The following is a 26,805-nucleotide window of genomic DNA, read 5'->3' as shown; positions in this document are numbered from 1 at the left end:
TTCCTGTAAGTTGTCTGACTAGCAGTAATAGAAGTGTGCACAGCAGTGGGAAGCATATGCAGTGAGTCTTTGCAGCAACCAATGTATGTGGGTACATGTGAAGAACAAGTGTCCTGTTGCAGTAGTGCAGAAGTGCTAGCCTTTAATTCCTAGGCAATGTTACCATGTCAGACCTGCAGCACAAATGCACATTTCTATGTGTGCACTACCTGTGCACCTCATGTAGCTTTGTGATGACTACATGAATTTTGAACTGTATGCAGCACAATTATGTGGCATGTGTGCTAATGTCCTCTTCACTTTGTCATCCTCACAGGTTGATGCCCACCAGAAGCAAGAGATCTGGCTGACCATCACCCGGGCAGTAAGATCTGTGGGGATCTACAAGCGCCGGATCCAAAACTGCCAGAAGAGGTGGCAGGACCTCCATGGCTGGACCAAGAGGATCGCAAGGGTCCAGCTGAAGCTGTTGCCTCCTCGCCATAGGGCTGGACACCAGACCCTGACCCCCCACATGCTCCGGATTCTGGCGGTGGTCTTCCCGGACCTGGATGGGCAGCTGAAGGCCAGACAGCAGCAAGGAGGGGGTAAGTCCATGCCTGATCTGTGACCATGTGTGACATGCTATTTGCAGTATTTTGGCATGGTCATACTTCCACATAACGTTGGTCTCGGAGCCCTGGACTCATGTCCCTCAATTGTGTAAGTAACAGTCCTCATCTGATCCACAGTTGTGGCCCCTACAGACTGTGACTTGTTTTTACTTTGGCACTGTGTCCCTTCAATCAGCTATGCTGAGGGTCCTGCACAGCCTTTGTTACTGGGACTCTGATGTGTGCTTTGTGGGTGGGTCTATTTTTTGCACTATGCCTGGTTTCTGACATGTGTTCTGTATGTGCCTTTCATATATGTTCAAATTGCTGGTCTGGCTCACAACATGTGTGTGGGGTTTTTAAAACATACCCATGAAGCAGTTGAGTTCATGTAGTGTCCTCCGGAGTACGTATAGGAAGTATGTCACACTAGCCCAGACACCTGCCTACTGTCCAGGCCAATACACATTTACAGGTGTACCTAGTCAGTCATGCCCACTCCACGTCATTGGGAGACTTTGTACTCACACTCATTTGTTTGTACCTACTGACTGTGCTTTCTGAAATGTGCCATCAGGTATCTGACACAATATCATTGTGGTGTGCCTTCCTTTTTGTGACAACTTGTGTGTTGAGAATTTTAGTGTCAGCAGGACATCTGAGTTGTGACAATGGGGATGATACCTGTGCAACATATAGGGGTGTGGTCAATTGAATGTGCACAATGCTGTATGCAACAGTGACATTCACGCAGCTGTGTGTCATTAGCAGCAGACTGTGAGGTGTTCATGTTCAGGTAATTGTGTTTGGGGCAACAGGGTCAGAGCTGATTTGCATAAAGCCATTATCTGACCCAGGGTGGTGTGGAGTGCAAAAAACGATGGATTTGGGCCCAGATCTTTTGACTGGGGGAGTGTGTGACATTGATCCACATTCAGTCCATCACTTGTTGTTTTTTGCAATTGCCGCCCTAAGTGCGCTGGGGATGCCCAGACGTGGGTCCCAGGCACTCCACACCACTTGGAGTCAAGCTAGCCGGGCTGAAGAGAGGTGTTACCTCGAAACCGGTCCGGTCCTCGGATGCTTGATTCCGGTCTGGGAAAGATATGGCTGTTGTAGTTCAGACTGGACTGTTCCCATGGGGCAACAGGGTCAGAGCTGATTTGCATAAAGCCATTATCTGACCCAGGGTGGTGTGGAGTGCAAAAAAACGATGGATTTGGGCCCAGATCTTTTGACTGGGGGAGTGTGTGACATTGATCCACATTCAGTCCATCACTTGTTGTTTTTTGCAGTCACTCATGTCAGATTTTAGGGATGTAGGCTCATCATGTGATGTGAAGTATGTTAATAGTAATGTACTTCTACATGGTCATTTGCATGTACAACAACTGTGTATGTGGTGCATGTGTGCACTTTGGGGTATTATCAGCCAGCATGCAACAGACATATGGGTACAGGTCCAGGAGGGATATGGGTGCGATGATTGATGTTCAGACTGGCTATTGCCCTATGTACACCTGTGTGGGCATTTTGAGCAAATATAAGCTAAGGATGCCAGTGCATGCCCTGTAATGTGCTGTATTGACAGTGTTTTGTGCAGTCAGTGCAGGCGACTAATGTGGGCCTTGTTTTTCTACTTAAATGCAGATACATCCATGGGCACAGGAGACAGCGCCACGGAACTAGAGGAGCCGCAGAGCCAGCCTGGGCCACTGACTGAAAGTCGGAGGGACCCAGTGGCACGGAGGGTGAGGGGAGCCACACCGAGGAGTCCTCTGCACCATCCACCTCAGCTGAGGACCACTGTAGCTCTGTGGATGACTCCCTTGTGGGGGTGGGTGTCAGCAGACAGCAAACCACAGATAGTGAGGCTGTTCCCGCCACAACCACTACCACCACCCTCCCCTCGGCTCCCGTCCCAGAGGTCCGTGGCAGCTCCCATGTTCGGGAGCATGTCTCCTTCCTGCCAGGCACCGCACCCTCTGCCCCTGTGTCCCCTGCTGCCCTGAGTATGGAGTCTGTGGGCCTGCTTAAACAGATCCATGTAGGCCCGACATCAATGCTGAGCGTCCTCCGTGCACACACCAGTCTGTTGACACAACTGGTGTCGTTCATGGAGGGCATCTCATCGGGCATGTCTGCCCTACAGAGGACCAATCAGTCCATAGCCCTCTCCCTGACGGCAGCAGTATCCCTCCTCCAACAGTCCCTCAAACATTCAGCCTCTGCCCAATCAACAACTCCTAGCACCCTACCTGTCCCCAGCACAGACACACCAGCACATTCACCCAAACACACAGACAGCACACAATCACACAAACAAAAGTCAAAAAGTGAACGCAAGCAAAGTCAGGGGACTGATACCACACACACAGGGGATGGGTCACATACACACACACAGGCATCCCCAACCACTCCACAGTCCTCAGATCCCTCTCACTCCAAGAGCCCTTCCCTGGCCTAACCTGCAACCCCATCTCCTAAGAAGTTCTTCCTGTGTGACCTTGGCCTCTTCCCCTCAGATCCAGCAGATCCAGACTACAGGGGGAAGAGGAAGTCTCCACACACAGAGAAGAGTGCCCCTCACACCTGGACACCCTCCCCCAGACACAGGCAGACTGAGGCCCCCACCCGCAAGTCACCCCGTACCCGGAAGAGCAAGACCCCACCCCCAGCTCCACTGCACAGTATCCTTCCTCCATCCGCCAGGTCAGTACACCACAGGTTTCCCCGCTACTCACTGTCCCAGGTTCGACCACCCACAGATAAATCATCCCCAAAATGTTCAGACCCTCCTCAACTCCCACTTGCTCTTCCACTGACACCACCACCAGTCTGTCTGTTACTGCAACTACTGTGGGGACCGGGGCCCTCCCAGCTCTCCTTCCAACCTCACCTGCACCCCTTTCCACTCCCATGGGGTTAGGCACTGCAGTGGAGTCCATGACCACCCAGTCTGACATGAGCACTGCAGTGGGACTATTTCCACTACACCTGACCTGCCCAGTGCAGTGGTTCCAGCACCCACCCCATCAGAGTTGTGCCCCACAGTTGTGACAGCACGAACCATGTCAGACACCTCCACTGCAGTTGCCACTGACTCTCCTGCACCCACCACCCCTTCATAGCCTCCTTCTGATGAGCCCTGATTCTGTCCCTGCGGTGCCTGGCCTGCCCCATGTATGCCCCTCAGAGTGGATTTCCCCAGTCCTTAGACGTGAAGGCAAGCAGAGGGTGACAGATGTCACTCACACCCTCATTGGACTTTGTTTTTTGAGAGAACATTGGACTAAATATAATTTTGGATTTTCCCTTTCAGATGTCAATTTGCTGAATAAAGCATTTTTTGTTATCCTTGTGTATTTGATTTAGCTGTACATATTGTTGTTGCTGTTTACCCACACCTTGCTGTGAAGATGCAGGATTTACAAATATCTGTTACTGAGGTGTTGATGTGGTGTACTCCATGTGGACCATGATCAAATCAAATCAAATCAAAAATTTCTTTATTTAGATATAAGACATATATCTTTAAAAGAAGATTACAATGAGCACATTGGATATCAACTATTAAAAGTGAAGCAAAAAAAAAAGAAACAACCAAAACAACAATCAATTAACCATCCAAGGAAAAGAAAAAAAAAAGGTAGAGGTTGTCTAGGGGCCTCCTTGTTCCATAGTATTTTAGAGGAAGATTAAGAACACAGGATGGTAATAATAAAGACAGGAGATGGTTAAAAACGTGTTGCACTCTTCTCTTCCGCCTCATTATGTTAACCTTGTTGTCAATATAATAACATACATAAAAGACAACCAACCTTCCTGGGCCTACTGATCTTATCATTTCATCCTCCCTTATATTAAAAGTTTGTTAAAAAAAAGTATTGAATGGTTAAAAGGGGGGTGAGGAGGGCGCATTAACCGGGCCTCTTAAAGTTACGGTATGCATGCTGAATGAAATTGGTGAGTTTTATATTTAAGGCAGTATTTTCGGGATTCAGGGCTACCATGATGGCTTGCCTACAGAACCTGACACCCAGCTTGTTCCATTCAGCTTTAAGTTTGCACCTACGCTCAGAATTAAAGGCTGGGCAGAGGCAGACCACATGCAATAGGGTTTTGACTGTTTTACCGCACCCTCTGCAGGTTAAGTCATCCCCCATGCGTCGCCAGGCTTGTAGATCTAGCAGAAATCGCCAGTCACCCAGTCTAATAGCGATAAAGCTACGTTTTAAGTAAAATGAGTATGTACAGGCCAGATAGGAGGCGGGGGCTAGCCGTCTGTACGAATTTACAAGAGCCCAAGCGTGTCTGCGTTTTGAGAAGTTGGCTTTGTCCATTATAAGTGAACTCATTCTTACGCATTTTTTAATCCCGCTTTTGAATGCTGTCCAGCTGGGGTTAAGGGCCCATACCTCACCCGCTGACATTTGCTGGATTGCATCTTTAAAAAGTCGACCAAACGTTCCTCCTGGGTTTTTCTGGGTGATTTCTTGCCAGACTAAAGATTCTAGTGTGCCTGGTTCCGCCTGCCTTAGTTTATGACAAAGGTTCAGGTATGCCCCAATATTGGAGGCATCGTAGTTTAATAACCCCATCTCCAGTCTTATCTGTGCAGCAGATGCGGACTTTGGCAGCTGGAGAACCTTTTTGTAAATTTTTGTTGTATGCTGATTCAAAACGGAGTTCATTTTTCCCCTGAATATCTCTATGCCGTATGATAGAGTAGGGCCTATTTTTGCCCTCATTACTTCTAGGAGGGGCGAAAGGGTTGGCCCTGAAAGCTTTTATGAAAGCTTTCCTAGAGATACCGTGAGGGTCATGGCTTTGACTGCAATCTCATTGCGCTGTTTTATAAGATTGCATTTAGAATCCAAGTGGACACCTAGGTATTTATACGACTGACCCGTGACGAGGCTTATCTTGTTAAATGACCACCTGCCCCAGCATGTCATTTTTTACCAAAGGGGACCACTTGCGTTTTCTTCAAATTGACCTCTAGTTGGTTTGTAGTTGAATAGCTATGCAGTTTGTCTAGGAGCCTTTGTAGCCCAACCCTCGTGAGGCTAAAGAGAACCAGGCCATCGGCATACAAAAGATTACTTAACGCCGAGCCTCCCACCTTTGGAGGATGGCTGTTCGTATCGTCCAAGGTCATCGACAGGTCTGCTATAAACAGGTTAAAGAGAAGGGGGGCCAGCACACATCCCTGCTTGACACCTCTGGTTGTCATAATCTTTCGTGAGAGATGTGTGCCAGACCCCAACTTCACCCGGACCCAGGTACGGGAGTGTAGTTGGATGATTGCCTCTAATAGTTTCTCTGGGATCCCCCACTTCCTTAATTTTACCCATAATGCTGCCCTGGGGACTCTATCAAATGCTGCTGTGAAGTCAACAAAGCAGCAGAACACAGACCTTGATGTTAGGAGTGCTTTGTCGACAATAGTTGATACTGCTAGCAAATTTGTCCTGGTCCCTGAATTCGCAACAAACCCTGTTTGATTCATCGGCATCAGATTATGATCCTTTACCCAGAGCCGTAGGTCCTCCAAAAGGAGGCCTGCATAATGCTTGGCCTCAATGTCCAAAAGTGCAATCAGTCTGTAATTGTTCAGAGAGGCACGTGATCCTGCTTTATAAATCGGGTGAATTATGGCGCCCCGCTGTGAGTCGGGGATTATTGCAGTTCTCAACGCATAATTGAAGAGATTTGTCAATGATCCTGCCCAAAAAGCACTATCTGATGCAAACAGGCTCTGTGGCAAGCCATTAGGGCCCGGCGCACCATCGGCTCTTATTTTTTTCATTGCTGAGGCAACCCTTTCTTGTGACACTTCGAGACCCATGTAAGCCATGGGTGAGCCCTCCGTGGGTATGGTACGACTGTTGCCGGAACCAAAATCTGTCTCATTTGGGGTACTGCTTCCTGTTTAAGCTAAGTGTTCCGGAGACTTGAAGTGGTCCGTTAGGAACGTTACCCAGTCTGATTTGTGAAAGTTTGCTGATCCAAGATTCGATACGCTTGAATTTGTGTGATTAATTAAGGCCCAACATTTTCTGGAATTTATGCTCTTGCTCTCCCACACCAATTTGCACCAGAATTGGTTTTCATGAATCCGTGGACCATGAGATATGTTTCCTGTTCAGAGCCTCGGCCTCCCGTTTTCCCGCCGCTGTCGCCTTCCTCACGGAAACCTGGATGAACGACTCCTCAGCGCCCGACATCGCCATCGCCATCCCAGAGGGTTACAAGATCACCCAAAGAGACCGCGACAACCAGACTGGAGGAGGCCTCGCTATAATCTACAGGGACACCATCCGCATCAAGACCAACACCGACGACACCCTGACAACCGCCGAACACCTGCACTTCCAGATCCACACGGACCCCAAAACCACCCTCAGAGGCACCCTGATCTACCGACCCCAGGGACCACGCACACAATTCAGCGAGGACATCGCCGACTTCATCAGCCCGCACGCCCTCCCCTCCACCGACTACATCCTCCTGGGGGACATCAACTTCCACCTGGAGAACAACAACGACCGCAACACCACCACCCTGCTCGACAACCTCGCCAACCTCGGTCTCAAGCAGCTGGTGTCCACCCCCACCCACCTCGCCGGACACACACTCGACGCCGTCTTCTCATCCAGCAAAGACATCACCTTCAGCCACACCACCGGACTCCACTGGACGGACCACAGCTGCGTCCACTTCACCTTCAGAAGAACGACGATCCACCACCACCAGCAACAGGCTGCTCGAAGAAGCTGGAACAAGATCACAGCCGACCAGCTCGCCGCTTCCCTGAGCCAGCACCCTCCCGCCAGCTCAGCGAACCCCAGCCAGGCCGCCGACAACCTCACGAAGTGGATCAGCAACTGCGCGGACGAACTCGCCCCACTGAGGACCCCGCCCAACAGACCCGGCAGCAAGAAGGCCCCATGGTTCACCGACGAACTCATGAGTTCCAAGAAGAACTGCCGAGCCCTCGAGAAAGTCTGGAGAAGGGAACCAACTCCGGACAAAATGACCACCCTCAAGCTTGCCACCCGGAAGCACCACCAACTGATCCGCGCCACCAAGAAAACTGCATTCAAGGACCGACTGGACAACAACGCACACAACGGCAAGGAACTCTTCAACATCGTGAAAGAGCTCTCCAACCCCAACGCCGGAAACAACGACATCACCCCTTCGCAAGACCTCTGCAATTCCCTCGCCTCCTACTTCCACAACAAGATCGCGGACATACACAACAGCTTCAGCACTCAACCGACGCACGCCACGACCGAACCACCGCCCCCCACCACCACCCTCCGCGCCTGGATGCCGATCAGCACCGAAGACACCGTCCGCACGATGAACTCCATCCACTCCGGATCTCCAACCGACCCCTGCCCTCACCACGTCTTCAACAAGGCCGACGCTGTCATCGCACCCCACCTACGGGACATCATCAACACCTCATTCGACACCGCCACCTTCCCGGAGAGCTGGAAGCACGCCGAACTCAGCGCCCTACTCAAGAAACCTACAGCGGACCCCACCGAACTCAAGAACTACCGCCCCATCTCGCTCCTCCCGTTTCCAGCCAAAGTCATCGAGAAGATCGTCAACAAACAGCTGGCCACCTTCCTCGAGACGAATGGATCCCTCGACCCCTCACAGTCTGGCTTCCGAGCCAACCACAGCACCCAGACCGCCCTCCTCGCTGCCACTGATGACATCCGAGCCCTGATGGACAACGGAGAAACAGCGGCCCTCATCCTCCTAGACCTCTCCGCGGCTTTCGACACTGTCTGCCACCGCACCCTAGTGCAGCGCCTCAGCAACGTCGGAATCCACGAGAAGGCACTGGAATGGATCATCTCCTTCCTCGACGGAAGAACACAGAGAGTCCGTCTACCACCGTACAAGTCAGAAGCCACCGGAGTCATCTGCGGCGTCCCTCAAGGATCCTCGCTGAGCCCCACCCTCTTCAACATCTACATGAGCCCCCTCGCGGCCATCGCACGTCAACACAACCTCAACATCATCTCCTACGCCGACGACACCCAGCTGATTCTCTCCCTCACCAACGACCCCGCCACCGCCAGAGCCAACCTTCACGAAGGGATGAAAGACGTAGCCGAGTGGATGACAACCAGCCGCCTGAAACTGAACTCAGACAAGACGGAAGTCCTCATCCTGGGCTCCTCGCCCTCCGCCTGGGACGACTCCTGGTGGCCCCCCGCCCTGGGCACCGCACCCAAACCGACAGACCACGCACGCAACCTGGGCTTCTTCCTGGACTCCTCCCTCTCCATGACCAGACAAGTCAACGCCGTCTCCTCGTCCTGTTTCAACATCCTGCGCATGCTACGTAAGATCTTCCGGTGGATCCCCACCGAAACCAGGAAGACGGTCACCCAGGCCCTCGTCACCAGCCGTCTGGACTACGGCAACGCCCTCTACGCCGGAACCACCGCCAAGCTCCAGAAGAGACTCCAGCGGATCCAGAACGCCTCGGCGAGACTCATCCTCGACGTCCCCAGACGTAGCCACATCTCCAGACACCTGAGAGACCTGCACTGGCTCCCGATCAACAAAAGAATCACCTTCCGGCTCCTCACCCACGCACACAAAGCCCTACTCAACCAAGGCCCAGGATACCTCAACAGCCGCCTCAACTTCTACGCTCCCGAACGCCACCTCCGATCGACCAACCACGCCCTCGCCGCCGTCCCCCGCATCCGAAGAGCGACAACAGGAGGAAGGTCCTTCTCCTACCTGGCCGCCAAGACCTGGAACTCCCTTCCGACCCACCTCCGCCTGACCCAGGACCACCTCTCCTTCAGGAAGAAGCTCAAGACCTGGCTGTTCGAGCAGTAGCAGCACCCCCCCCCCCCCCCAGCGCCTTGAGACCCTCCGGGTGAGTAGTGCGCTCTATAAATGTCTTTGATTGATTGATTGATTGGTTGGTATCCATGTCATTCTTTGCAGCTGACTGGGTGTGTCATGATTAACTAATTTAGCACAGAGATGTTAACATTTCATTGACATGGCCACATCTGTGGCTTGCACCCATGCACATATAATGTGCTTCACATTGTACAATTTGACACTTTCCCGGACTGTTGTCCCATCTCCACTGTACATGCAGGTGTGCAGGTGTAGGCATCATTGGTGTAAAGTCAACTGTGTCCTCTGTGCAACTTGGTAGACTAATGTATTGTCTATGTGCAGGTGACCTAAGGGGCAGTACCGTACCCAGGTGTATGTCACCAGTGCCTACATCGGGTGGTAAATGATGGTTGACTGAACAAGTGTTGTGCTGACATGTCCAGGAATCATACATACTGTTTGGCAAGTGCTGCTATTTCCATTATGCCACTTACCTTGAGGTCACTGTGATGATTGGGGATTTATACCCTTTACCCCAATGCACAACTTTAGCTGCAGTTTGCGTCCACACATTTTACTTTGGATGTACACACTGATGGGGGTTTTGAACACATTGGCCCAGTGCTATTGCAAAGCTTGACTTGTGTAGCCCACACTCGGGTGTTGTTCACACATGTGATGGTAGTTACATTGTGTGTCATAAATCAATTTCACTGTTGGGGGTATTTGTCAGGCACTACATGCTGTTGGCATGATGTTGCGGGGAAATGTATTTGTCTGACATACCTATGGTTGATGTTTGATGGATGTGTGGCGCATAATCCACCCTATGGGTGGGGGTGTCAATATTGTCAGACATACTGACCGACCCCTATTGGTGGGTGGGGCAGTAGTGATAGGCAACATGCCCCAATCTGTGGGGTGACATCAGTGATAGACAACATGACACCTATGGGTGGGGTGGCATTAGTGATAGGCAACATGCCCCTATGGGTGGGTGGCATCAGTGATAGGCAACATGACACATATGGGTGGGGTGGCATCAGTGATAGGCAACATTATACATATGGGTGGGGTGGCATTAGTGATAGGCAACATGCCCCTATGGGTAGGGTAGCATCATTGATAGGCAACATGACACATATGGGTGTGGTAGCATCAGTGATAGGCAACATGACATATATGGGTGGGGTGGCATTAGTGATAAGCAACATGCCCCTATGGGTGGGGAGGCATCCGTCATAGGCAACATGAAACATATGGGTGTGGTGGCATTAGTGATAGGCAACATGCCCCTATGGGTGTGGTGGCATCAGTGATAGGCAACATGACACATATGGGTGAGGTGGCATCAGTGATAGGCAGCATGACACATATGGGTGGGGTAGCATTAATGATAGGCAACATGCCCCTATGGGTGGGAGGGCATCAGTGATAGGCAACATGACACATACGTGTGGGGTGGCAGTATGGGTGGGCAAAATGCCCCTATGGGTGGGGTGGCATCAGTGATAGGCAGCATGACACATATGGGTGGAGTGGCATTAGTGATAGGCAACATGCCCCTATGGGTGGGGTGGCATCAGTGATAGGCAACATGACACATATGGGTGGGGTGGCATCAGTGATAGGCAAGATGACACATATGGGTGGGGTGGCATTAGTGATAGGCAACATTCCCCTATGGGTGGGGTGGCATCAGTGATAACCGACATGCCCCTATGGGTGGGGTGGCAGTGGTGGTGGCCATGGGTTCACTGAGGAGGCCTGTTGCTGGTGGACAGGGCCTGGACCCCCTGGGTGTGTGTGACATTTGGCGTGTATGTGTCGTTTATTCGTATGGTGGGTGTCCGACTTACCTTCTGCGCCGTCCATGTCTGTTCCTGATCCGGTCATATATCTACAGGACTGGTATGACCTGCGCAATTGGATTCATGTTGCTACGTCTTGAACCATTTCTAGCTGCTCCATTTCGAATCCGTGGATTGTGTTAGTGGAGCGATTCATAGCTGATATGCAGCTCTTCCGGGTGCTGTGACGTGCTTTATGTGGCGACCAGGCCGGAACGTAGGAAGTACGCATCGTACTTGAACGGCCGGAAGTAGCTGTGTTTATGGAGCCGTGCGACCCACATTTGGTGTTTCCGGGTCAGGCTCGGATGGTAAATGTGGATGGAGTCCGAGCGTACGTGTCGGTCGGGAATTTGGCACTTTTCCGTATCGTACTTTATTGCCCGGACGGTCCCGCTCCTGGTACTGACACGTCTTGAAGGGCTGACCGACCGGGATCGGAATCGGCCCCTAAGTTGTGACTTCTCTATTCACCTATAATAATGAAATGATGTAGTTTTTCCACTTGTAGTAAGGTATAACATTTGAGTTGTGATGTCACGGTGCCCACTGCCAGAGCCATATGAATTGTCCAAATTCCACCCTCCTTTTCCAACAGTTTTGCTCCTGCTAAGAAGTTGGGACCTAAGTACTTATGAAACTACTAGTGTCCATATGATACAAGTTCCCATACGATAACATTTGCCGTAAGAGAACATAGATCCAGTGATAAGTGCTAAAAAACCATAATAATGTTTGGGGACATATCTCAGTCAGTGCTAGCACCTTCTAGAGTTTGATGTGTACCTTCTTTTTTAATTGAACTATTTTCTTACCTGTTCAATATAGGCTTTTCTTCTCCTAAATTAAAATATTGTCTGGACAATGATTTATGGAGTGTTATTGTGTTTGTCATACTGAATTTGAGTTGAGTAGTTTCCACTTACTAGATTAAGTCAGCACTGCTAATGGGGAGAAACACATCTGGAAACACCTGAGCCAGTCTATGACTGCAATGCTCGCAGTTCCAGTGCTAGTTAAAAGTCAAGTTATTTTTAGGGGTGGGGATAACTCATGTAATTCTGTGAGGTGTAATCATGTGGAATTACCCGACATGTAAGCGATATTTTGGAGAATTTCGAGACAAGCGTAATTTAGTCCTATTTCTTAGGGCAACAGATCATGAACACACTTGCAAAATGTACACATAGGGCCAGATGTAGGAAGGCAAATACCAGTCGGTAACGGCCGATTTCGGCCGTTACCGACTGGTATTTGGAGTTTGGGATGTAGGGGCATGTTAAAATACAGATTCGGTAATTTTACCGATTCGGTAAAATACCGAATCGTAAAATTACCGAATCTGTATTTTGACATGTAGGTAGCACTGTAATCAGTGCTACAGGGGTTTAAGAATTCGTTATTTACCACCAACTAGAAGTTGGTGGTAAATAATGAAAACCCTTTCAAAAGCATTTCTTTTGCTTTTTAAACAGTGCCATGTTGCAGACATACATGCCCTAAGGGCATGTATGTCTGCAACATGTGCACCCATGCACAATTGAGGGGTGCAACAGGGTGTCAAAGTGACACCCTGCCACCCTTCAATGTTTTCCCCAATTACCGAATCAGTATTTACCGATTCGTTAATTAACATTCATTCCTATGGGCCTCCAGGCCCATAGGAATGAATGGCAATTACCGAATCGGTAAATACCGATTCGGTAATTACCGAATCATACCGATTCGGTAATTAAATCGGTAAAATTACCTACATCCCGATTGCCAGTTCTTAAATACCGAATCGGTATGATTCGGTATTTAAGAATCGGTAATCTGGGATTACCTATATCTGGCCCTTAGTGTATAGGATGTACCCGAGTTAGTTTCTTAGTACAAGATGCACCCTCACATCCACAGTTGAAGCAAGGATGCATTTTGCACTAAGACAATAGTGCTAGATGCAACAGAACATAAACAGCAGTGCGAGCAGCCAGTTGTGCTCACTAAATTTGCTTTGCAGTATGATTTTATCTCCCAAATTACTCTTAATTACATAAATGGGTGAAATTGCATTATTATCTGTTATTCTGCATGAAAGAGTAACAAGGAATTACTGAAATTAAGATTGTTTACTTCAGTATAATTAAAATTACTCCCAGGCCTAGTTATTAACATTAGCATTATTATTATTGCAGACATCCTCTCTGCCATTATTGCTCTTTCTTTTGTTTGTGTGGAACTGCAAGAAGCTTTCCTGTATGCTGGAACACAAAAGTGTCGGAATTTTGCTGATTCATAGAGTCTTTTTCCTGTGTCCAGAAACATAGTTTATTCTATATGCGTCTTGTTTCAGCCACTTTTCTATATGTAATTAGTTGATATGTGTATTTTCAGAAGAGCTTCTGACTACAGTCAGCAATAATTACATTTTAATTAAGTTCAGAGAAACATGGGGGTCTATTATAATGGCGGGCAGATCTCCACTACCAGTATGGCGGTGGCGATCCGCCCACTATTATCAACCGCCCACCTCCCATTTCCCCCGGCCATATTATGATGGTGGGGGGACCCCGGCGGATGGAAAGACCGTCTGCCGGTTTTCCACTGGTCGACGAGTCGACTGGGCGAAAAAGGGGCTGAATATGGTGGCGGTGTCTGCAAGACATCACCATCCATATTACCATACAGGCGGAGTAGTGCCTTTCCATGGCGGTGTTGCCGCCATGGAAAGGCATGCGGTGCGTGAATGTGGGGGCCCGTTGTGGACCCCCATGGTGTTGGTGGTGCACATTGGGGGTACCTATGGCACCCCTCTGCATTTGCATGCACAACCTGGCATGCACCGCGCGGTGCCTGCTATGTTGTGCATGCAAATGCACAGGTTGCTTCCACGGCATTGTAGAGGGCGGTGCTGTGAGCACCGCCTATCACAATTTTATTGATGGGGTATGCCACCGTGGGAGTGGCATCCTAATTTCCCGTACAGGACCACAGCACCACTGGTGGCTGGTCCCAGCACAACTAGGGTGGCTATCCTAATAGACCCCATAGTCTTTATGATCACTCGTATTACATCACAGTCACATAATGCACCAGCACTATATGTACATGTGCAGCATAAAACTATATATACTACATTTCAATACATTTATCTAGCTAGGCAGAAATTCATCTATATGAGTAGTCAAAACTTTATGCATTCTCAGCAGCACTGTGTGTACTTTAGTTTCACCATGAGTTCGAACTTGTTTTTAGATAGTGGCCCTTAACACATTTTTAATATGGGCACCCCTACATCTCAGAAGAGATTCCCTTTCTTTTCTCCTGTGAACAATAAAAAAAAGGGGAGAAAAATGTAGTGAATTGAAATCAACAGAAACCTCCTAACAAGCAGAAATCAATAAAAACATTCAGAGCTAGGAGAATCGAGAAATAGAAACCAATGCTTGCTACTTTTTATTCACTGTATACATTTAGTTTAAGTTGCTTCTCTGTGTTCCAGCCATTAGGGACTTAGGGCATCATCATGAGTATAGCGGTGCTGGAGGGGGCTGCCACGCCAGCGCCCCACTCTAGGACACCCAAACTTGGCCCCAGGCGCCCACCAGAATATGAGTAATCTCATGGTCTGGCGGGTGGTCCTTTGGCGTTCCCACAGCGGTGCCAATTAAAAAAGCACCGCAGTGGGAACACCAAATCCCATTCTTGCACGCCCTGGACAGCAAAGTCAATGCCATGCAGGAAAGAGGGAGACTGCACACAGAGGAGCACAACATGTGCCCCCCTGCAAGCACCCCGTGACCAAGAGGCAACAGGAGGCCATGTAGGACTCCCTTTGTTTCCTCACCGCCAGCGGTTTCATGGCGAGAGAACCACCATGAGACTACTGGCAGTGAGGATACTCGCAATATGCTTGGCGGTGCCGCAGCTGCACCAACAAGCATATTGCAGCCTCAAGAATGTGGTGGTCTGAAGGAGGTCAGACTGCCGTACTCATAATAGAGTGGTCGTACAATCGGTGTGGTGGTCCCAGACCGCCACCGCATCTCCACGGCGAGTTTGGCAGTCCTATGGACAACCAAACTCATAATTCGGCCATTAACATTGAGGTCAATTATGTATTTGGAGTCTCTCTGTCTCAAGGACAATTCTCTGTTACCATCTCGTATGTTGGAATGGATTTGTTCAATAGCTAAATATATGAACTTGTTTGTATCACTAAAGTGACACCATCTGAAGTGTCTGGCCATGGGGTAATGTACACATTAATAATAAATACATTGTTTTAATAGTAATGTAAACTATGTACATACAAATAATTATATATATATATATATAATACATATTCTATAAAAACTATAAAAATAACTAAACTATTTTGTTAACATGACATTAAAATATTAACAATAACTCTTAAGTAAAAATTAACAAACATAATAATAAGAAAAATATACACTAAACTAAGTTTAAAAATAAAAATTGATATTAAAAATCATTTTAATTAATAATGTGAGCTAAATATACAAATAATATATCACACAACTACTCCACATACGATAACCTGTAGCAGTGTAGTGTCACACTGGAGTGGCTCCAAATGTGTCAATATCACAAAATTCCCAACTCGATAGCAGGAAGGATGCTCACTCAGGGATTGCGATGCCAAAGCATGTTTATTACTCCCAGTGAAGCATTTTGGCCGTACATGGGCCTTGTTCATAACATCAACAACTTGCTTTGGCACCGTGATCCCCAAGTGTTTGACCTTCCTACTATTGAGTGGGCAACTTCAGGACAAATAATACATATATACTTAAAACTATAAGGACAAAGTTTAAATGATTTTAAAACCAATTACATTAAAAATATTAACAATAGCTTATAAATTTACATTAACAAACATGTATTAACACATTTATATATTACACTTATTAAAAAAAAAATTAGCAAAAAGAACAAAAAGAACAATTAAATAAAAATTACAATTCTTTTATTTAAGAATATGAACATTGAAGTAAAAAATGTATGCATTATAAAAGATACAAATATTTAAAAATAAAAAAAACACTAGCAAACATGCTGGACATCAAAGGAGTACGATTTAGGCTCTGATTATGAGTACGGCAGTCTTGAGACCGCTGTACCATTGGTGGCAATCTGATCGCCACCTCCTCGTTGTTCTGACCATCAAATTAAGAGAAGGGTGGTTGGACCGCCACAAGACCCCTGCAACCACAAGGATCTTGGATCCTGCGGTGGCGTTGGTCGGGAAAGCGGGGGACTATGGCAGCGGTGTCGATGCCAACATCGTTGTGGCGATTATGACCTGCCTTTCTGTTGACCTTTTCATGGCAGGGACGCAGCGGAGGAAATGCAGGGATGGGACCACAAACAGGTTCCCAGTGTGATTTTGCCCATTGTTGACTGTGCATGGGGGTACTTGTCCCCCCTCTGTTTGCACTGTTGTGAGTGCACTGTGTTCCATGCATGACATGGTGCATGGCACACAGTGCACCCGATGTGCAAGAGGTGCTGCACTGCAGAGGCATGAGCTTCAGGATCTCTTTAAGAGCCAAAGCCTGCTGCTGCCGATCGACCGGCGCCGACACACCAACAGCCCAGTAGTAGTGCCGTAATATGGCGGTCAGGAAAGCCGCCAGCTGGCGGCGTTCTCCCACCCACTGGCACTGCAGCCTAGCAGTATGACCACCATGGTGGTAAACGGCCCCTTACTATTCCAACTCCAATTTAAGCAAGATAAGGAACATGTTGGATGGTTTTTACTATTCTTACTCCAACATTAGCAAAAACAGAGAAAGTGTTGAACTTTGTATGACTTAGAAATACCATTCCAATTCTCAATCATTTAAAAAAAGGTAAATACTTAACACTATAAAAATACTAAATGATATTTATAATAAATCAAATGCAAATTAAAAAAGTAGCATTTTTTTATATAATACTAAAAAAATAAGTTAACAAGCACAAAAGAAATACATTTAAAATATGTTCACAGACCTTACTACTAATTTAAATGGCATTTTAAATAAAACTTTATTAACATTAAAATAGAAATGAAATAAAATAAATAATTCTAAAACAAATTCTTGATATAAATCTGATTTTAAAAAGTGTTTTAGTAAATACACTTTTTTTTAAATGTCTTTATTAATTTTGTTCTTTCGAGGGTGTAGACCATGTTCATATGCAGTTACATAGCTCTCATACGACAGCTGATACAATTAACATTCCAGTTGTAGACTCAGGATTTTAGACATATACTCTCCTCCCAATTAATAAATACACTTATCAATGAATTAACATATAATAAAAGTACAACACATATTGTCCATAAATGATCAATTAAATACATTACATAATTAATTATTACATACCCTTATAATTAATCTAAAAAATAATTGCAAATAAATAACAATAATTAATATTTTCAGTACATTCCTACCTTAATCCCCTACAAATCCTACAACCAACTACTAAATCCCAAATTAGCAATAAAAGTGTAGAACATTTGAATTACACATTAAAAATTACAAAATACACTTAAATATTTAAAATAAAAAGAAAACAAATATATTATTAGTATACTTAATTAATACTTAATTACTAATTAAAATATTAGAAAGAATTACTTATAATTTAAATAACTTCTAACATGTTTCCCATATAGAATCCTCTTCATCAAAAGTATATAAGGAGTAACATACATTTCATTGAATTCATAATGAAATCAATAAAAACAGATCCATTCTACATGAAACAATGCGTATGTAACACTTAAAAGTAGCATACAGACAGTCTACATTGGAGTCAATCCTTTCCGACTGCCTTCATTAAAGTGCAAGTGCAATATATGTTTAATTTATAGTACCGGGTACAATAAGACCATACTCTGGCCCACAGAGCAGCGATTATAATAGCTTTTTGTAATGTGCTTGTATCTGTCAATTAAAAACAGTGGGCGTGAGCGTGTGCCCAAGCCAGGAGATCACAATTCAGCTTGTTGGCAGTCCTACAACTATTGCACTTTTCATCAAACAAGAAATACATCAATAATATGGTTAGAATGAGCTCATAAAGTTCATAAATGTTATATGCAGCCAAAAGACATCCAAAGTCTGTTTAAAAAGTATTTTTTTTTTTAAATCAGCCAGAGTCTGTGGGGGTCAGCTTCAATACTGCTCTGCGTGTACACCACATGGAAAATAAAAAGCCTGCTACTGAAAATGCTACAAGGAGGCATGCATCATATTTCAGTATCCTAAAAGCCTCTGAACTATGCCTGGTTCCCAGATTTATGCATTACTGTAGCAGTCAGCGTTTTCTCAACTTCTTGTACCCTGGGCAGAAGAAAAAAAATGGTACTCTGTCTCATCTGAATTATTGCAGGCCGGGCAACCCAAGGTTTGTGAGCCTGTCCATTTATTTGTAAACGCACGCAATGGTAATACCCCATGCCTAAACAGCCGATATAGTTTCCTTGCAGCAGCCGGCCTGATGTCATCCAGTACAGACTCTTATCTGTACTGTTCTTTGATTTCTAATACACTGCGGTAAGCTTGCCTATTGAGGGGTTCCCCTGGAGGCAGACCAATTTGTTCTCCCAGTAAAACTCCTTCAATTCCTTCCTTGGCACCGTTGGACAGGTTATTTCTGGACTATCCCACAGATTGCCAATTCCCATAGTCTGAAAGGAATCCCAGATAGAAGCTAGCCATGGTAAGTTCCCCGCCCCTGATATACTCAACACCTCTCTCAGTTCATCCCTGTAGTCAGCCAGTTGTGGAGTAATCCACAAAAGTCGCAAGTATAAAAGAGGTCTAAGGGCAGCTTCTTCTGCAATTGATCTGACCCCCAAGTCTAATCGAAGCAGTGTGAGGGGGGAGCTACGTGGGAGGCCACATAGTTGCCAAACAAAGGTGTTCTCAGCTTTTGTTAGACTGTCAAAGTGACAATGTCCTCAGATTTCAGCCCCATATAAGGCAGCACCTCTAGCTTGCGCCTTATAGATTTCTACTACTGGGCCCACAGGTTTATGAGTAGAATTTCGGAATACCTTTGTCAGGCCCCCCATTGTCAGGACTAGCTTCAGGCTGGCTTTTTTAGTTTGCATCCCCCAGTCCATTTTTTCTGTGATCATGATGCCAAGATACTCGAATACAGGCACCCTCTCCCGGGGTCTGCCTTCCAGGCATGGGTTTGGTCGGGTACTATTGTTTTTGTAAGTTAATCTCTTGCCCCTTTCCTTACAGAAGACATCAAACTTATTGAGAACCCTCTGTATATCCATGGATGTTTTTGACAGTAGCAGGGTATAGTCAGCAAACATCATGGCCAGAATTCACTGGTTTGCCAACCTGGGTGCATCTATGTCCTTCTCAGCATTTAAAACTTCAACTAGCCCATTTATAAATAGACAGAAGAGGGTCGGGCAAGGCGGACACCTCTACCTACAGAGATGGGTGTAATGAGTTTCCCAAGTTTACCAAACGTAATTTGTGCAAAATTTCCTTTGTGTAATTGCCTCAGAAGTTGTCATAGATATACTGGAACCCCCAGTTCCAATAGGGTTGCCCACAATTTATCTTGCGGCACCAAATCAAATGCAGATTTTAGGTCCACAAATATTAAGTAGAGACTGTCACCCTCAATACACACGGTCTTCCAGTGTAATAATTGGAGCCTAAAAATCTGGTCTAGTGTGGAACTTTTTTCTCTAAACCCAGCTTGGAACACGCTGAGAATATTGTGCTCCTCCATCCAACTCTGTAAGCAACCCAGCAGCACTTGTGCGAATATTTTTTAAAGATTTCAATGAAGCTCATGGGCCTATAATTTGTGGGGAGCAGAAGTGAACCCTTTTAATAGACAGATACGATTCCGCGCCTGTCCAAGTGGCGGGGATTGCCATAACTAACAGGATGGCATTAAATAGAGTCCAAAGATAGGGTGCTCAGATGGTGGATTCACTGCGGAACAGGTCCCCAGGGATCTTGTCAAGCTTGGGGCTTTTGCTGGAGCTATTTTACACAGCGCTGCAGTTATCTCTTTGAGTGTTATCACTAGGGTATCTTTTTTCTCCATAAAGGTGATCGTATGGGCCTCAAGGCTATTAACCTGTGTGGAAAAAGGCTCATTATCTACTGTACTATCTGCTTCCTCTGCCCTGAAATAGAGGGACTCAAAATTATCCTTCCACACATCATCCCCTAAATTTGGTTCTATCGCCGGTTTGCCTTCAGAACGGCCCATAATTATCACATTCCAAAAGGTCCTCATGTTGTGAGTACCCAGGGAATTTCTCAAAATATCCTGTAGTGTGGCCTAAGGCCTGCTTTGCGCGCATGTTATGTTAGCATGGCTTGTTAGAAGTTTAAATGCCATTTTACCTTTTGCCTGTTGTGGACCGGTATGAGAGTATAACAAAAGAGTGTTCTCATTTCCCACCATTCCCGAGTTGGTCCTAAGTCGCATGTTCTAGGTTGTCTAATCATTGGTTACTTAGCTATAGGACAAAAAGCTAAAATGACACTGATGCTAGCTGGTTGGGGTTTTTCTAGGTACTGAGGTGAGTTTCTGGTACACCACAATTCACTGATGTCCTGGGTCTCTGTGCACAGTTCTGTGTATGAGCATAATCCTTGCAACAATCCCACTTGTCTTGTTCCCACCCCTTTTATAGCGTCATCAATATTATTTCTATAGGCCACTCTTTTAGCTTTAATTAATGGCCTATCCTTTGCCTTAATGGCAGAGATCAGAGCTAGTTTGGCCTTCGAGACAGCTTTTGTTGTACCAGGGAAGCCGGGTTTACTATTACTCCTGAATCTTTTTATCGGGAAGAAAAAGTTAGCCATAGTAGTTGTCAATTTAGTGTGATTTACGGCAACTTTCGAAAGTACAATTGAGGTGCCATCAGCTAAAACAGATTGCATCGCATTCGTGAGAATCAGGGTGATGGTTTCATATAAGGAGGACAACTATTCTTGAGACTGGCATATGTCCGTCCATCGGACTCTCTTCCTGCAGTTGATGAGGGTTAGTCTGTCATCAGCTGGCACTTCCGGACAAAATACACTCCCAGAGCTTGGCATAGCCATCTCTAGAACAGGGCGGTATGGTCGCTATCATGGCGAGGCACTATCTTAAAATCCATGACCCCGTACCAATATTTTATATCAATCAAGATATAGTCCAGAATGGAAACATGCCCAGTTCTGTTAAAGGTATAATTGCCTTGTGAGTCTGATTTTGTTCTACCATATCATGCCCTCAGTGATTGTTTTAAGGTAAGGGAATCCATCTGGACACTTACTATCAGACTAGTAGTCTATGGGATAGCCCCGTGTTGATCTTCTTCAGTGGAGCTACCTCCATTCATGCCATCCAAGAGAAGTGTGGCTCAATGGTTAGAGCGGCAGACCCTGAAGCAGTACTCTGGCCGGGACCAGGGTTCAATTCCCGCCTCGGCGGGTCTCGGGCTCAATTTCCTCGGACCTGATAATTCTCGCCTCAGTGCCTATTCTAATCATGAGTCCCACTCTGCACCTCTGTGCAAAAGCTTGCTTAATCTCTACAACGGCCCCAACAACGCTGAGGATGCCTGACTTCACCTTGAGGGTGCCCAGGAGTGGGCTACTCACAGGGAAAGGCCAGGAAGGGTTCCTCGGCGGTATTCGTACAAGCGCCGAGATGCCTATGGGTAGTCGTGCGCTATACAAGTGCTTAATCATTTCATTTCATATCATATTGGCAGTTGAAATCCCCACCAAGAATCACCAAGCAGTTATCAGGGTTAGTAGACAAAAAAATTGTTAACTCATCTAGTGTCCTTGACTCTTGACTACGGTTAACCGGTCTAGAATAGACATTGATTAGAACAATTGCATTCCTCAAAGGGAATTTTTTTTATTTATTTTTGGGTGTTCAAAACTGCTTTTTTGTATAGGAAAACAGACAGTACACAGCTTCCTGTGCCTACAACCCGGAGGCTGGCAGCGTGATGAGCAAATAGAACACAGCCTTGTGACCGGCATCCCGGAGGCCCGGCAGCATAACATAGGATCAGGCGATAGCAGCAGCACAACCGGCATTGCTAGGCACTTGAGGATATACTGCAGCAGAACAGTGTTTTCAGTTACTAGTTTTTAGGTTGATAAAACTTCCCAACATGCAACAAACTAAGAGGCATTATAGACACGCTCGGATATGAAGGCCCGAGCCAATAGGTTAATATAGATAGGCAAGTTCGTACTCATCTTAACAGTCACAGAACAAGAGATCTGGCGATATATAATCAACGCTATAGTGAGCAACATGTATAGTGTCGCGGAGTGTCAGTGAATATGTAAGGGGTGAGCATATGTCATAGGTAGCATGGAAGGGCCCCAGATAGAGCAAAGGGGACAGGCGTCACCGATGGGGAGGTCAGTGGTTGCAAGCAACACATGGGGTGCACTAGGCAGGGCGGGAACTCACGGCAGGGGAACAGGGAGATACCCCCCATCAGCACAGAGGGGATATGTATATGTATGAACGAGTATTGTGGTCATACTTGGAATCTCCGTAGTGTCGCTAAGTACTAGTATGGCTCCCTTCGGGGGCATCGTCATCATCTGTCTGTGCAAGTAAATAGCCCAATAGGGGGCCCCAGATATCTTTAGGCCGACTCAGGACCGGTAACAGTTCAGCGAAGGTAGTATACTGCTCTTGACAATAGGTCAAGTCTGCTAGCCAATCCTTAAATTTAGGCGCTCTACCTCGGCCCCATCGGCACGCCACCCGTCTCTTAGCCAAGAGCAATGCAGAATCGACAAATTTCCGACAAGATTTAGGAATATGCGGAGTATGCCCAAGGAGTGCCAGCAGGGGGTCCAAAGGCACAGTTCCCTTCGTCATCGCCATGAGGGCGTCCGTTACCTGCTGCCAGTAATGCAGCACTTGAGGACATCCCCATGCCAAGTGTAGAAAATCTGCGTGTTCGGCGCGGCAACGCCCACAGCAATCATCGTCCGCTAGTCCGAATCTGTTTCCGCACAGGCGTGTAATATATCCGTTGTAGGAATTTGTAATGTATGATTTTCAGTCTGCTGCTTGCGGAGATACGAGATGTGAGGGTACAGCAATATTGCCATTGCTCATCGGTTAGTTCAGCAGTCAGCTCAGCACTCCAATGCTCCCGGGCACCAGTCACAGGCATGGGAGCCGCAGCCCTGAGCTGACGGTATAGGCCAGAGACCAGATGTGTCCCATCCAGTGAGCAGAGTAGGAAATGGAGTGGGAGTAGGATGTCGGGTTCTTCGGGGAATTCAGGCAAGATGTCCCTCATCCCCGCGCACAGGCGTATATAATAGAAAACGTCAAGTGGAGTGTGGCTATGAGATGCAAAAAACAGCTCTGCAGATTTGAAATGGCCGTTCGAGAATAGGTCACCCCAGCAAGCAATTCGTACCTTCGCACATAGGGTGCGAAAACCCTGTTCCTGTAGCAGGGCAAGATCAGGATGAAAAGTCAGCGTCAGCCTGGGTGAATACGGCAGGCGGCAGGACAGGCTTTTGGCAATACGACGCCACGCGTCAAGCGTACACGATACCGAGGTGTTCGATGTAGGTATGGACGACTCCGGGCAGTGAAGCAGCCCACTGAGCGGAATAGGATGTACAATCCAATCTTCCACCGCGATATGAGGCATGAAAGGGGTAGGGGACAGCCAGTGGTATGCAAATTGTGCCTGTGCCCATTGGTAGTAAGCTTCAAAGTCAGGGATATCAAAGCCTCCCTTGTCATATGGAAGAGTGAGCGTGGACCATTTCAACCGTGGGTTCTTACCCCCCCAGAACAGCCGACGCAGTTCCGACCTCAAGGTTTTGAAGAACAAAGCCCCAGGATAATAGGGGATATTGAGGAAGCGGGGAAGAATCACCATTTTTATAAGGGATGCCCTACCGGCCATGGAAAGCGGCAGGGTTATCCAATGATCAACTGTTGTAGCTAATTTAGTGATCGTAGAGTTTCTCTCCTATCTTGGGAAATTTGTATCCCCAGGTATCGTAGTTCGGTCCGACACCACTCCAGCAGATAGTCAAGGGGAAAATCGGAAACCGCCTCTGTTAAAGGGAAAAATTGCGACTTGGACCAATTAATGTGTACACCCGACATTCTGCCGAATACAACGAATTCTCGGAGTAGGGGGTTAAGGTGCACCTCAGGGTGTTTAACATAAAGCGTGATGTCATCCGCGTAAAGGGACACATCGATTTGCCGCTGCAAGCATTGTATCGCCCCCTCCCGGTGTAGTTGACATAGGCGACAGGCAAGATGTTCAACGGCCATAGCAAATAGGAGGGGAGATAGGGGGCATCCCTGGCACGTGCCTCTTGTAATGTCGATTGGCTGCGATAGGCGGCCATTGATCAGCACTCTCGCCGTGGGCCGAGTATAGAGCAGGCGGACCCAGGATTTGAAGAGTTTTGGGAACCCCATACTAGCTAATACAGAGAATAAGTAAGGCCATTCGACCGAGTCGAATGCTTTGGAAGCATCGAGGAAAATAGCTGCGACCGGCATGCCGGGGTGTACAGTGCGGAGTAGGGAGAATAAGTTGCGGAGGTTATGTGAGGTGGAGCGGCCCGCCACGAACCCAGATTGATCGGGCAATACGATCCGGGACATGAGTAGTGGGAGACGGGTAGCCAGGACCTTAGCGAGTATCTTGACGTCGCAATTTAGGAGGGAAAGCGGGCGATAAGAATTGCAGGAGCTGGGATCTTTGTCGGGCTTCAAGAGGGAAGTAATAACCACTTCTCGCATGGAGCCAGGGAGAACGCCATTGCACAGCGACTCTTCGTAAACCTCTCGGAGGACAGGGGCCATAATATCTATGTATGCCTTATAGAATTTAGCAGGGATGCCATCGAGGCCAGGGGCCTTGCCGTTCTTGAGGGACATAATGGCTTTGCGAATTTCGTCCAGCTCAAAGGGAGCCGCCAGAAACGCCCTATCCCCATCGCTGAGCCAGCAGAGCGCCACATCCCTCAAATAGGCAGCATAAGATGTATCGGGCACAGTGTCAGAGGTATAAAGTGTGTGATAGTGAGATGTAAAGGCAGTAAGCAGCTCGTCCGAGTCTCTGACCGTGGTCCCGTGTGTGTCAGTAATTTCAAGTATGGTGTTGCTTTCCCGTGAGGCCCGCGTGAGTGTAGCAAAGACCCTACCAGGCCTATCTCCCTCACAGTATCTTCTGGCCTGCCAATGTTTTCCACGAAACTTAGCCTCCCTAGCAGCCTCTTCCTCATACTGTGACAATGTTTCCCTAAAAGCAGCGTGTAAGTCAGGGCTACCGTCCGCCACCATGCGGAGTTCCAGTGTTCGCAGCTCCCTCTCTAGTTTGTGAATTGTGTTTTTAATATCCCTCAGGACCCCAAAGCTTTTGGAAATGCAGTATCCTCTAACGGTCACCTTAAAAGCTTCCCAGATGTGTTCGACTGAATCTACTGATCCCTTATTCCTGGGGAAAAAGGCAGCTATCTCTTCGCCCAACTCAATTCGGAACAGACTATCCAACAGGATCTCAGGCCGGAGTCTCCAATGTGGTCTGGGGCTATCCCACCCAGGAACGCGGATGTGTAGTAGAACAGGACTGTGATCAGAGTAAGTTCTTGGCAAGTGTGTCGCCCTTAACACTTCTGCGGTAATCCCTCTGGTAAGGAGAAAAAAATCCAGTCGCGCCCATGTACCCGTGTGTGAGGTAAAGTGTGTGCCTTCCCTCCCATGGGGATGTAAGTGCCGCCATATGTCCATCAGTTCGCCCTCCCTGATCACTCCCTCCAGCGCCTTACGCGCCCTGGGCTTATAGTTGCTCACTCCATCCGCCCTATCTAGATGTGGTACCAACGCTAGGTTGAAATCCCAACCGCAGATAACGTGGCACGAGCCTACATCCATGATCCGTCCCCATAATGTGGTAAAGAAAGCAGGTGTATCTACGTTAGGGGCATAGCTGACAACAAATGTGAAGGTGTCCCGACCCAGTCTGCCCCACAACAAAGCATACCGTCCCTCGCCATCCACCAGTTCCCCGCATTTATGGAACGGCACGCTACGCGCTATAAGGATGGTGACTCCTCTCGCATAGGTGGAGTATGAGGAGAAGGTGCGGACTCCAGCCCACTTGCTCGCAAATGTGTTCGTCCCCTGTGGTGACAGATGGGTTTCCTGCAACATGGCCACCTGGACATGGTGTCTATTGAGATAAGCGATGACACTGCGACATTTTTTAGCATCATTGAGACCTCTAACATTCCATGACATACAGTTCAATTGCGCGTCAGTATTCAAAGCAGCCATAGATAGAAGAATAGCAATTGTGCCAGTTCTAGCCTGTGCGATGAGATAGAGCCTACTCTAAGTGGCCGATATAAATACTCATGCCAATGCAGTAGTCGAACAAACATCCCAAGCGATAAAAG

Source organism: Lissotriton helveticus, chromosome 7, assembly GCF_964261635.1.
Source record: "Lissotriton helveticus chromosome 7, aLisHel1.1, whole genome shotgun sequence".
NCBI classification, from domain to species: domain Eukaryota; kingdom Metazoa; phylum Chordata; class Amphibia; order Caudata; family Salamandridae; genus Lissotriton; species Lissotriton helveticus.
Note: the sequence above shows the minus strand (reverse complement) of the source record.